The following is a 14,416-nucleotide window of genomic DNA, read 5'->3' as shown; positions in this document are numbered from 1 at the left end:
GGCATTAGAAAAAAGCCAAGGTAATAGAGGCTATCTATAGTGGACTTAGTTTATAGTGGACTTAGTTTAGTTTATCTAAACTTAGTTTAGATAAGACATTCCATCAGAGAGACAGTGGAGGAGACTATAAATGGGAAATTCCTACAAATGGTTACTTTATTAACAATAATGCTCTAATTATTTTTCCCTATAGAGCACTTGACGGTTTTTACAGCATTTACCCTGATTTCATTTGACCTTTACAACAAATGTGTGAAGAATGGGGAGACAATTTTATGCTTATGTGTGGGGAGAAAGGTTTGAGATGTTAAAAGTCTAGATCAGAAGCTTATGATTACTAAATACACAGAAAACTCAAAATTTTTCTGAAAATATTCTTTGACCTTTGCTCTAAAACACTATGTTTATTTCATTTTTAAGTCAATATTTGTTTACATTTTATAGCACTCAACTTCAAGTTAAGTAGTTAGTGGTATTGAAATACACTAAACTAGGATGTAGGAAATATTTATGACATTCCAAGATAATTGTAGGACTCTACTTAGGAAGATTCCATGCAGCAGCAGAATAAATTTTAACAGATAGGTTTGTAGACAGATAAGTATATTGATACACCTAAAATATAGATTTTTATATAGGGGGATGTTTATGAAGCAATGAAAATAATCTCTTTGGAAATTTTATAATATAATTTTAAAAAGTTAAACAGCAGTTGCTTTTTAGATGCTGGTATCTTTATTATAGTACTATAGAATATAGAGCATTATGGTGAAGATTTGTATTAAATACTTGAAACGAAATATAATTTTTGATTCAGGAAAATAGTTTCAACTTCATCCTCTTCCAAGATGCTTCAGTTTTCCTGCTATTGAGATCATGTACTTCAGAATAACTTGGACACGTTTTGTCTGTGGTGCAATTTACTGAATGTATGGAAACTTCAGTTTCTTCATCTGTAAATTAAAAATTGAGGATAACAGTGTATAACCCCAGGGTTGTGATGAAGAGAAAAGACAGCATATATAATGTTCTGAGTACTAAGTCTTTGTTCTAGTAAATAGTTGATAAATGATAGTTATTGTTATTATAGTAACACTCAATTTTTACAATTCTCTCCTGCCTTCAAAGTTGCAAAATAAATCATATTTTGATGTATCAACTATTTATTTGAATACTTAAAGCACATGCTCAAGCATAAACTATTTCTCAGCAATTTATAATTATTTCCACGTCTTTTGGTCTGGTAATTTGAATCATATCCTGGAATTATCTTTTTAATGCTTGCTATAGTTTAACATATAAATTTATTTTTCTTCTTTGTACTAAAACACATTTTTTAAAAGATTATTTTTATTTATTCATGAGAGACATAGAGACAGAGGCAGAGACATAGGCAGAGGGAGAAGCAGGCTCCCTGCAGGAAGCCTGATATGGGACTTGACCCAGAACCCTGGGATCATGCCCTGAGCCAAAGATAGATGCTCAACCATTGAGCCACCAGGCATCACTAAAAAACACATTTTACTCCTGAAATTAACTTCAAGCTTCTTCTGGATTTCCCTTCTCTCAAGTGAAATTAAATGGAGATAAAAGTAAGCTCAAAATAAAGTATTTTGTCTCTGTGTGTACTCCAAGTAATAAAGGGAATTATAAATATGGGGCAAATCAAAATAGTAAAATAGGATGGTGAAATGAACTCTAATTTATCAAAAATCATGATAAAAGTAAGTAGAAATAAATTTTCTATTTAACAAATTGATTATTGGGAAATTAATTATCTCTGCTGGTGTTCCCAGAAGCAGACTTGAAGATAAGGATTTAAGTAAATGTAAATTTTCAGTGTTTTCATGAACACAAGCAAAGACCTGAAGGCTAGGGAAGCAGTCAGTAAAGAATATGCATTCAGTTGCTAATGAACAGAACAAGTACAATTTTATCCGAGAAACAAAAGAAAGAAAGAAAAACAAAAAACAAAAAACAAAAAAAGAAATCAAACCAAACAAAACAACGCAACCACTTCTAGGAAACTGTGAAAAACATACAAACCAGAATTACTCACTAGAGAACTACAGGAGCTGGGGTATTTATATACCCACTCTGGCAAATTGGTAACTAAGAGCTGTCTTTGATGTTTGGGTTTGGAAAGGAAGTATTTCACTCTTCATATCCATGAAAGAAACCTTCACTTTTCTTTGAGATGTGATGTCAGTAGTTCAGTCTTCTGATGCTGAATCTGCTGTATTAGCTATTGGGTGGTGTTGTGCCCAAGATTGTGAATCTGAGAAACCACCAAGAAGCCGACACTGATGCAAGCGCACGAGGGTTTATTAGCAAGCTGGAGCTTGGGTCCAAGTATACCCGACACAGCGGAGCAGGGACTTGGACCTCGAAGTGGGTTACAGCTGGATTTTTTATAAGCTGGTCTAGGGGATTTTCAGAAGGGGTGGAAGAATTTCTCCAAGTTCTGTTTACATTCTGATGTGGGGCTTTCAAGGGCATTGAGCTCTGTTCTCATTCTAATATGGGACTTTCTACCATGGGCGTGGGCTCTGTTGTCTTTCTGATATGGGATTACCTGCCCAGGACGTTGAGGACATTCTGCAGTTTTTCCTATAAAGTTCAGCTCTTATTCACAGGGACCTAAGATGGCTGTACTTGTGCTAATGCTAAACTTTAGGTGGGATGGCCTTAATTTTTCTTGGCCTCCACAGTGTGGGTGGTAGAGGTAATGGGGTTCCTTATATGCTATACCCAATATAAACAATCAACACACTCAGAAGATAAGATCACACAAATTTAAAAGTGAAACATGGAAAATAATACTAGCCTATGTTTTTGCTTCTCTCTTTGTGTCTCTCATGAATAAGTAAATAAAATATTTTTAAAAATACACCGTATTTTAATGCATTCGTATGTATATGTGAATCAGTCTATCTCTCAAATCACAACTTCCACCATCAAAAAAAGCTATTCAATGGAATTATTGTATTGGGAAAAAAAAAAAAAAAAGACACAGTAGATTTAGGGGTGAGAATGAAGCCCTGTGTTGAAAATCTGAAGAGTTTGCGGAAAGAAGTAAACAGCAAAAATACATAAAAGCCACACTAAAAATACTATAAAGCAGGTATTTATCTTATTAAAAATTTTTAAAATCAAAGTTAATAGAAACTCTTTCATATGCTTTTCTTTGTAGGTGGATGAGACTTTTGAATAAGGAAACCCATATGATTTTTAATTCTATTTATGATATTTGAGATCCATTCCTAGCAGTTACAGTTTATGTGAAATAAAATTATATTAAAAACTACTGTATGGAACAATAGGCTGAAAGATCATAGATTGGACTCAATAAATTCCCAGGTTTTAATCAGCAGGATAGTGTTGTTATCTGGAAAAAAAATTCTTATTTTATGTATTAACATCTTTGGAATGGTTTCATCACAAATTTCAGAATGATCTGGAATGTATTTCAAATAAAGATAGTCTCAGATTTTGCAGGATTTTGTAGGCTAAAGTTTTTTTGAAATTAAAAGCACTTTAATCATTAAGATATGTATTATTTTTGAAGTGAATTCTTATTCTGGCTAATAAGAAGATGTTTATAAACAGACAAAATCTCATCATTATGTAGATATTAAAAGAGAAGTAGTTATTCATGTATTCATGAAATTAAGTTCACAAAGGATGTTATCAGGACATACAATCAAAATAATTAAGGTACTATCTGTGAATTAGGATTTGAAATACAAAATGAATGATGACCAGAATGGAAATGTACAAAATAAATGAAGCAATATATGAAGAAAGTAATTTGCATTGATAGAAATATCAGACAATGGACTTTACTATCATTACTGTGTCAAAATTATTTTAGTGTGTTTCTCATAAAGTTAGAGTTTCAATGAATAAAAAAAAAAATTACATCTTAGTGCAAAGGTAAGCCTTACCTTTGTGTTGAGAATTTTTAATTTCTTTATATGAGCTAGAGAAAATAATATATTTACCACATAATTGATGATACAATTTATGACTGTGTCACATATAACAGCTTAATTCTCTAGTTTTATTATTCAATACTATTATTTAAGGACTTTGTTGCCATTTTCTATTTTATTACTGTGATCAACAGATGATTTACATAGAGTTAGGAGTAAGAGTCAATTTTAAAACTTACCAAATGTACATGAAAAATGTGTTACTATAATTTGATACAAAATAAACTAATATTTTAAAAGTAGTATTCAGATATTTGGAATACAGTATCCTTCATATAGTCTCCTCCTCTTATAAAGTACAAAAACTTACTGAGGGAAAAAGAGATTTACTTTTACTTGCCATATTAATTATACAACTATATTCACTTTAATTCCTTTATATTAATTAATTAATTTTTATTTCTTTTTAAGGATTTTATTTATTTATTCATGAAAGACACAGAGAGAGAGAGAGAGAGAGACAGAGACAGAGACACAGGCAGAGGGAGAAGCAGACTCCATGCAGGGAGTCCAATGTGGGACTCAATCCCAGAACCTTGGGATCATGATCTGAGCCAAAGACACACACTCAGCCGCTGAGGCACCCAGGCATCCCTACTTTATATTAATTTTTAAATGTAATAAAACACATATAAGCAATTTTTTGAATTTTTAAACAAATAAATACTAAGTAGCTATATTCTATATGTAGCTTATAAAAGTAACTACTTGTTTTAAAACTATATTAGAGCAGACTTTTATTACATATAGTTACAGTTTGGTAAATTTTATTCACTTCCTACCATACGGATTTTTTTTTTAAGATTTTATTTATTTATTCATGAGAGGCACAAAGAGAGAGGCAGAGGCATAGGCAGAGGAAGAAGCAGGCTCCCTGGATCCCAGGATTCCTGGGATCACGACCTAAGCCAAAGGCAGATGCTCAACCACTGAGCCACCCAGGAACCCCCAGAGTTTTTCTTATTAATAGACCATCTGTATTGGTAAGATACTTTCATTTGAAAGAAATAAATACTAAATGAAAATGATTTAAGCCTTAAGGACATTTGTTATAATGCAAAGTAGCAATTTGGAAGTAGGCAATTCAGTAGCTCAGAGATTATTTTCATCTTTTTATGCTAACATCCTTGAAGTATTTGTTAGTCTCTTTCATGGTCACAAGATGGTTTCAGTGGCATCAGGCATCACATCACATACCAATAACCAAGCTAGTAAAGGACCTTGCATTTCTTATATTAGGAGCTAAAGACTTATGCCTAAAACTTCCAATGACTACAGACTTGCCCCCATTTCACACTGCCCAATATTCAGTCACATGTCAGTCCCTAGAATTCATTCATGTCCCAATCATGGTGGTACCACTGTGGGACCACTGGGGGATCACCATAGTTTATCTTTTCAACAATATTTACCAAAGTCTCAAAATTGAGGGTTGGGAGCATAGAAGAAGCAAATAGGGTTGCCTTGAAGGCTTTCGGCAGTGGAGTATATAGCATTCTAATAAAAATTAGATATAGAAAGAATAGTTGCAAAAAATTTCTAACAAAAGGCAACTTTATTTGCAGATTTTGCTTCAGCTCCAAATGAATATAGATCAAAATATATACAAAAGGTAAGTAGTAGTCAGGATCATGCATCCACCAATTAAATCCTGGATCAATCATTTCCCTTTCTACCCTCCACTCAAGAATCTACCCACCCTGTGTCTAAACCTCTACTTTAAGGTCAGCAACCTAATTGCTAGTCTTTGCTATGGTCCCCCATTCATTATAAAGAGCAGTTGCTAATGATGTTGAAGATATAAAAGCAAATGATGATCATCACAAGTTTGTCACATTTTCTTGGCTTTTATAAAAAGGAATTAAACTACGTATGGAATTTTGGCTCTTGGGCATATATTCTCTATTTTTGCAGCAAGATTACTAGATCTACATAAGTGGTCCTACCAGAAGAGCCATTTTAGCCAATCCTTTTTTTTTTTTTTTTTTAAATGTGTGGCGGGTGTTTTCCAAGAAAGAATTCTAGGAAAGTATTTTCTAAATTAAAAATATAGATGTGCAATTACAATCCGGTGAGAATTCTATATCCTGGCAAAGAGACTCTATTTACTGATTAAACTTGAGCTCTCACACAGTGGGAATATATAGATATAGACCTTAGGATCTTCAGTCTCTCAATATTCTCCAGATTGGGAAGACAAGTAACAATCATGATTGTCAATTGAAATTTAGAAAATAGTTTAGGGTAAAGGGGAAAATACAGACAGTCTAGGGATGTAGGTGGAACTGAAACAGAGTGAGTCACAGGGACCCTACTGTGACCATGTACAATGGACACCAGAGGAGGAGTGCCAAGGCTGATCCCACACAGTGACTGCTGGAGGCCCCGAGTGCCTAAAATCCTTTCTCAGTACTAAACAGTGAATTGATTCACTTTTAACACACACACAAAAAAATTCTGAATGATTTCTTAAATATTATTATTAGCTAAATATTATTTAACTCTGTGAAAGAGAAATGCCAGAAGAAAGCCAAAAGACAATCAACTTGAATTCAACTTGACCTACCTATTTTTTTCAATGCCTATATTATTAAGGTTTGGATCTTTTAAAATCACCTTATCAGTATAATTCTTTAGAGAATATTAGGTCCTTCTCCTTTAAGAAAGAAATTGCACAAGCACAGGACACCATGATTTGTTAATACATACCTTGGTGTGCTCAGCTTCAAGCCTTGCCATCCTTTAGAACATTGTGGTATGAATGTGTTTGCTAGGCCTGCATAATAATTGATCTATAGACCTGTTGCACCTTGACATGCAGCAGTTCACACAAGTTAATACTGAATGTAAACTAAAATTAGAATGAGAATTGTTGTATTCAATTATTTTGGCTGTAATTTATGCAATTGGTTTTTCCATGATTTTTAGAAAAGGAGGCACCTGTGTTCTTTTATTACTGTAAAGTTTTCTTCACAAAAATTTGGTGAATTTCACTAATTGGTCTACCTCATTTTTTTTTTTTTTTATGATTCCTAATTGTCTTAAGTTGTGTCTATAGTATGTTGTCCCTTCATTTAATCTGGTGAATGAATTAAAATTTTCTCCCACCTCTTAAAAAATATTTTTATTTTTAATAAAATATTGCCAAGGAGTACCAGATATTGCCTCCTTGAGAACAAAAACCACGTTAAAAAAAAAACAAACAAACCTCTGCATTCATATCTTGGGAAGGTCCTGCTTGGGCTTCAACACTGGCAGGACAGCATCCTTGAGCTCAGCCTTCACCAGCATCCTCACGAGCTCTCAGGGATCCCGTTCACAAACCCTCTGTGATTGCCATCAACCACAAAGATGAGACCTTGTGTGGTCTGGAAACAGTGGTGCCACAGAGGGTGGGTCTTATCTTAGCTGCCCACATCCCACACAGTGAAGCTGATATTCTTGGACTCCATGGTTTCCACGTTGAAGGCTCTAGTGGGAATGGCGGTCACGGTCTTACCTAGCTTCAGTTTGAACAGGCTGGTGGTCTTCCCCACAGCATCCAGGCCGACCACGAGAACTCACATTTCTTTTTTGCCAAAAAGACCCTTGAAGAAGAGGTTTGTGTAGATATTCCCCATGCTGTGGACTGGAGGGAGAGACACCGGACAGAGAAACCCTTGGAGACCAGCAGGCCCTGGTGAGGCTGCTGCTCCAAGCCAGGAGTTGGTTTCACTCCCACTAAGATGTTATACCTTCAATCTCATATTCTTTCTGTTTTAGTACCCCATACAGGATATCTTATTACATTTACTCATAGTATCTCTATAGGTTGTTCTAGAAGGTGAACAGTTTCTCAGACCGTCCTTGTTTTTGATGATCTTGACAGTTTTGAGGAGCACTAGTCAGATATTCGGTAAAGTCCTCATCATTTTAATCCTGTCTGATGTGTTTCTCATGGTCATACTGGGGTTATGGGTTCATGGGACAAAGATTACAGAGGTAAAGTGCTGTTTTCTTCATGCCATATCAAAAGTACATACTGTCAATATAACTTTTGCTATCATTCATCACTCACCTGAAGGGGGTGTTTGTCAGCTTTCTCCAGTGTCAAGTTACTCTTTTATTCTCAACGTTCTGTACTATACCCTTTAGAAGGTACTATGCACATCACATACTTAAGGGATGGGGACTTTGTTAGCCAAGTAATTGTATTGGCAAAGAAACAGAGAGCTTGATATGCAGAGGCATCCTATAACTAACAAACAACCTCCAGAAGACCAAACCTGCACTAACCTCCCAGGAGAATATTCTCCAATTTCCTCTTAAATGTGACCTGGGGCTTCACTATATAAGAAAAACTCTCCAGAGGCAGAGCCAGAATGCACATTAGACAATGAACAACAGAGTTGTTTCTAAAGTGCTGTGTCCTACCAGTGACATTTGATAAATGCCTTGGAAAAGGGGACTGTGTTTCTTTTTTTTCCTCTTTCCAAATGAATTTTTATTACAGTGTTCTTATTCTTATTCCATATTTCAACATGGGGTGGATAAACATATTACTTGTCTCCTAGCTGTCTAAACTAAACACCCATACTGAAACTTGCTGAACATTTTTCATTCTTCATGGATATTTAGTTGCCATACTAATTTAGGATTTTCTTGTTGGAGAAAAAGAATTTGTTCCATGAATGAGAAGTGAGTGCATGGCTATTTGGATAGCCACAGAAATAAATTAACAACAGCAAAAAAAGGTCACTGTCCCTTTATGTTCTTTCATGGTAACAGAATCTTGATTCTGTTATATTGGGTATATCATTATCCAGAAGAAAAAAATAACATTTCCTTCATTCCCTACCATGTAGGTATGGTCATGGGACTAAATTCTCTCCAGTAAGATGGAAGTTCAAGAATATTTTGTTAAATGTATGCAATTACAGGGTTTTCCTATTAACTAAATGGGATTTGCCTCTCACCGTTGACTCCCCTGTCTTCTTTCTATATGGAATAAGAATGTATTGCAGAATTGTTTTGGCATATATGAATGAGGGCAATATCTGTAGAAGGGTGAACCACCCAAAATGAATAGAATTCATGGCCTTGACAATACCATACAGTAGGAATCCCACTGGATGGAGATGTTAAGTGATAAAAATAAATATTTTTTTTTATAAGGTACAGATTTTTTGGAACACTCTCTCATACAACCAAACTTTACATTAATTAACACAATTGACCATTGTTTCAAAAATGTGTATGGGTGTTCAGAAGGCAGAAAAGGAAAAAAAAAAAACATTTTTAGAACAAGGTACATGATAAATTTATTTAGTAATTAATAAGTGATATAATAGTAAATAAAAGAGTGAAGTAGTTTTTCTCAGAAATATAACTAAATTAACATGGATCTCAGAAACAGACCCATATATATTTAAAACTATGCATGAGATAAAGTCACATAAATGGGAAAAGGATAAACACTTCAGTTAATAGCAGTGGAACTGATTATAAATCTGGAAAATTCATTTTAGGTTTATATGCACATCAATTCCAGATGAAAAATAACAAATATGAAAGACAGTATCTCAAAGCCTTTTAAAAAGATATAGGTGATTAATGACACACCACTCAGTATTAAAATATCTGCAAACAAGGCAAAAAAAAAAAACACAAATAGAACAGAAAAGATTGATAATTTGGAATATATAATAAAATTAATGTTTCTGTTCATTAAAGTGCCCCACGAAAATATTGAAAATATGGTCACAAATTCTTAAGTTTGTTCAAAATTGATAAAAAAAAAAAAAAAGGAACTCAGGCAAAGATCATCCTCTGAAAACTTTGGAAAGACATCAACAGACTTTTCACAGGATAAAAACATGCCTATCTTCATTTGTAAGTGGAAAAATGCAGATAAAACCACGATGAGAAATCACAAAAATTAGAAGGTCTATAATGACAAACATTGTCACAAAAATAGCAGAATGCATACCTTCATACCTACATGTGTAAGTGTAAATTGTGAGGGAAAAATTGCAAGAGAAAGAAAAAAAAATCTTTAGCAAGTAATTTAGCAAAAGCCTAAAGAGTTGAATGTGTGCAAATATCAAGGTCTACCAATTCTGTTCTTGACAGATACAGAGAATTACCATGTTCATGATAGATATCATCGATCTATCCATCTACATCATAGACTAGAAACTTTTTTTTAAAGATTTGTTTATTTGAGAAAGAGAGAGCAAGACAATGAGAGAAAGCATGAGTGGAGGGGAAGGTCAGAGGGAGAGGGAGCTGCTGAGCTGCTGCCCTGCTGAGCATGGACTAGACATGAGGCTCCATGTGAACCTCATGATCCCAAGACCTCAGGATCATGACCTGAACAGAGAAACTTTTGAACTCGTGAACAAGAAGGTTATCTTCCTCTCTTTCTTTCCTCTTTCTGCCTTCTTTTCCCTCCTTCTCTCCTCTCCTTTTCTTATCTCACCCTTTCTACCTTAGCGCCCCCCCCATCTTTCTTCTATCTACTCATCCATCCATAATTTTTATTTACTTAACATTTGCTTGTTGAATACTCTTGTGGAAGCACTACCATAAGTACAGTACAAATACTACATTTAATCATCACAGCTTAATGAGTTAGGAACAGTTACCATCCCCATTTTTCAAATGAAGGAAATAAAACAAGTAATTGATGGCAGCTCCTGAAGGAAATACAGTTGTTATTGTTGTTTTTTTAATTTGCACTCACTTGTCTAAGGCTACTGTGTGTTGTATAAGTAGAAACAAGTTTTCCCTTATTTAAAATTCTTCATTTACTATCTTTTGACTTTTACCCTATCCTTTGCCTGGCATATAATTCATTTTTTTTATCTTAAAACTGTCTTACTTACAATTTCTGAGAAGCTCCATGTATGTTGAGTTGTTTTAGTTTTCTATTTTAGAACTTCTGATAGTGCTAATTTATTGTACACAAATAAAATATAAATATAGTAATTTGTATTTGTCTTATTTTTGTGTGTTGAGTGATGAGGGAACAGAGGACTAGCTGAGGACAATGCATAAGCCCAGGGCAGCACATTGACAAGTCTTTGAAATAGGCAGAGGGACATTCCTCTATGGACTCAACTGCCTCAATATTCATACTTTGCTAAGGGCAACAGGCACTCTTAGCCTGACCCCCAGAATCCTATCAGTCTACTTTAACATATAAAAATTCCTTTAGAAATTTATTTTATCTCTAACCCCCCAAGATATGTGTTGGCAATCATCCCCCAAGCACATGGCCCACCAATATACATCTGAAGAGTCTCATGACTCAGGCTATATTAGACAGTAATAAGTCACCTTTTCCCAACAATAGCTAGCTCCTTCAAGGTCCTGTAAATCTTGCTTCCAAACTTCCTTAGAGAGTGTGCTATCCTCAAACCCCTCCCAAATCCCAGATATATAATCAGCCACCCCTCACAGGCCTGGAGCAACAGCTCTTCCTGCCCATGGGTCCTGTTCCTGTGCTTTAATCAAACCATCATTTACACCAAAGATGTCTCAAGATTTCTTTCTTGGTTGTCACCTCCAGACCTCACCCCACCAAACCTCACCTATATGCCAAAACTTCATCATTAAGTACAAGTATAATACAAAGTATAATATTATATGATCATACCTATATAAAATATATATGTGTATAGATTGTAACATATAATAATATAATTATACTATATAATCATTACATAATGTAAATAAAATATGTGTTTCATATGGTTAATAACTGACACCACATTGTAAAACTCATTAAGAGCAGCTAATATTCTTCTTTTAATTGTTATTCTCTTTCTATTGGTTAGCCCAATGCCTATATAGAGACACTCAATATTCATGATGTAGCTAACCACTATGATACTTTCTGGGATCACACGCTCTTCATTGCTTTTCTAGAACTACCTAGTGACATGCTAAAAGTGGGTGGTGGTTGCCTCAACAAAGAGGACTATTATATCACTATCATTGTTGGGAATTGTAGACACATGATGATGATATAAAGTAGAATAACTTAGTCTGTTTCATTATAATTGATAAATTCTCTGCAATGCAAAGCCCCCCTGGTTGGACTCAGGGCAAAATGTTGCCACCCCTTTCCCATTGTAGTCCACTACCCTTCCAACAGTCATCTGGGATGTTCTAGGTCAGAAAATTGATGCATGTTTATGGAATATGCTTTACCTGTGGACTTTCAGAATTAGAACTAAGAGTACCTTTTTGAGTGTCTCACATTATATAAAACATTATATAAAAGTTTTGGTGGGGGTGGGTTGGGGATGATGTCAGAAACTAATCTTTTAGTCATTTGATAAGTTCCACTCAGCATTGCAGCAATAGTGAGCAGAGAAGCAGCGACAAGAAGTTCATAAAACTTCTTCCAACTATTCCTGGGACTACGATGTTTTTATATAATTCAGACCTTAAGAGTTCCCCATATCTTCATCCAAATCCTTATCTTGATTTATATATTTTAAGTTGGGTTTTATGACATTTTCAATTCATCTTCTCTATCAATGAAACATGGTTTGGACTGTAACAGAATAAACAATTCATAATGCCTTAAAAATAACAACATTAAATTACACATAGTAAGAAGTCTAAATATTGGCTATTCCAGAATTGATTAAAAGCCTCAGTAAGTCCTAAATTACCCAGGTTCTTGCTGTCTACTTTTCCATCCTGTATGTGGTAGCAGTATCTTCCTTCATAGGTGAATTCAAGTGTGTCTGAAAGGATCTGAATCCAAACCTGGTAGCTTTCCAAGCAGGAAAAAGATGAGGAATAGAATCCAAAAGTTTTCTTTTTTAAGCTCCCACATTTATTAAAGTGAAAATCTTTCTCTGAGTCCCTCTCACCCCAAACAGTCTTCTCGCACAGATCATTGGTGAAGACTGAGTTGCTTGGCCACAGTGATTCACAGGAAGTTTGGGGAGACACACTTCAATAGTGTTCAGTCTCTGTCACAGGAGGTTGTTTTTTGCAAGAAGAAAGGAGGAAGAAAATGGCTGCTAGGAAGGCAAGCTTCTGACATTTACACGTTAATACACTGTTGTAAGAAGCCTTTGTATATAAGATGTTGAAGGGGAGAGATTTATTTTTATTTTTATTTTTATTTTTTTAAGGGGAGAGATTTTTAATGAGAGTGATGACTCATCTTCTATAATTTCCTGAAGCTTCCATCTCCCTCTGTGCAAAGGATAAAATATTTCTATTGAATACATGAGGATAGTAACTACTTTAAAAAAAATTATCTATTTATTGAATTGTGTACTTAACGGGATTTCTGAGGGAACCAGTCAATACAGTACCCAAAGTGGATGAGGAATAAGTAAGTGTACAGTGACCTGGACTTGGTAGCAATAGAGCAATCACCAGCCATGACCCTGGAGGAGAAAAAGAGAGAGGCACAGTAACAATAACTTGATAAAGAGAATTGTACAATATAGGATTCCTTAAGAGTAGCAGTGACATTCAATTAAGATACACAGTTAGTTCAAAGCAACCTCAGAGGGAGAGGTTCAGGGGCACAGGTACCCTGACCTTTCTCTACTTCCTGTCAGAGCACCTCATGGATTGAGCCCAACCACAACACCAGAGTTCAAGGAAGCTCACTGATGTAGATAAGGGCTCAGCCTCATGTGGCAAGTGAGAAGGTAGAGAAAGCCGGAGAGTGAATTGAAGATAGCAAAGGGAAGACACATCGCACAGCAAGGAAAACCCTTGCATGTGAGAAATTCAAAGGGAGAAGTGTCTGTGCGGTGTCCCCATGACTGCTATTCAGTTCACTGCTCTAAGAAGGAGCCACCATCAATGGTGCATTATTTTCTGATATATATGTACTGACGATAAACCAGCTACCATTTTTTGTTTTAAAACGGTAAAAGTTGATTTGTCAAAATGAAAGTAAACCTAGAATAAGTGCATAGAGTTCCAGATATATTACAAGACTATATATAGTGATCCGTGAATCAATAAGTTCAATTATGAACCACTTGCACAGGGAGACTTGATTCAACCCCATATCCTTTTGCCAGTGACTGTAATTTCTCCAAATCCTAGTGCAATTTTGTTGGGATTAATCTTGCTGACTTTTAATTCTTTATTACCTTCTTTTTACTCAGTTGTACTTTTTCTCACTTTTCACCACCATACTATATCATGCCCAACTTGGAGCCCTTTTTTCCTTTTGGTGGTTTGGAATTTTAACACTGCATTTGTACTGTGTAATTACCTTTAGTGTACATATTTAAGTAAATTTTTTTTTTGTATTCGGTGCCTCTGGCCTTTTGCTATAAAAGGAAAAAACCTTAGCAAATTTTAAAAAGACCTAGGAAACGCACTTTTTTTTTTTCATATTATCCTTAATGATTCTATCTAGAAATTAATTTCTAATGTTTTTTAAGAAA

The 14,416-nt window shown here is 34.9% G+C and overlaps 1 pseudogene; it reads right to left on the bottom strand.

The window, feature by feature from the left end:
* Positions 1-7,288: 7,288 nt before the first annotated feature.
* LOC121479359 lies at positions 7,289-7,615 on the bottom strand (annotated as a pseudogene).
* Between the last annotated feature and the right edge of the window lie 6,801 nt (positions 7,616-14,416).

This window comes from Vulpes lagopus, chromosome 20 (assembly GCF_018345385.1).
Source record: "Vulpes lagopus strain Blue_001 chromosome 20, ASM1834538v1, whole genome shotgun sequence".
NCBI classification, from domain to species: domain Eukaryota; kingdom Metazoa; phylum Chordata; class Mammalia; order Carnivora; family Canidae; genus Vulpes; species Vulpes lagopus.
This window is presented reverse-complemented; position numbering and strand designations above follow the sequence as displayed.